Below are 378 nucleotides of genomic sequence, written 5' to 3' on the forward strand. Positions count from 1 at the left end.
TTTTTGACGGCATGAGTCTCTAAACTCCATTGTTGGGGGTGAGGAGCTCTGCAGCGTCTCGATGAATTAATGCAATTATTTCTGTTTTCTATTCAAACATGCTTGTTCCTGTCTAAGATGTTCATTCGCGCTTTACTATGAAGAAGGTGATAATCCGTGACACTCATCACCTTTCTCAATCCATGAACGTGTGCCTGACAACCACCTCCGTTCTACATCAGATTGAATGGGTATCTCTTAGATTCCTTAATCAGAATCTTCGTGGTATAAGCCGAATTGATGGCGGCATTCATGAGAATCCGGAAAGTCTAATCCTTGTCTGTGGTATTCCGAGTAGGATTCTGGGATTGAATGACTGTGACGAGCTTCAAACTCCTG

Source organism: Arachis duranensis, chromosome 1 (genome assembly GCF_000817695.3).
Source record: "Arachis duranensis cultivar V14167 chromosome 1, aradu.V14167.gnm2.J7QH, whole genome shotgun sequence".
Taxonomy (NCBI): domain Eukaryota; kingdom Viridiplantae; phylum Streptophyta; class Magnoliopsida; order Fabales; family Fabaceae; genus Arachis; species Arachis duranensis.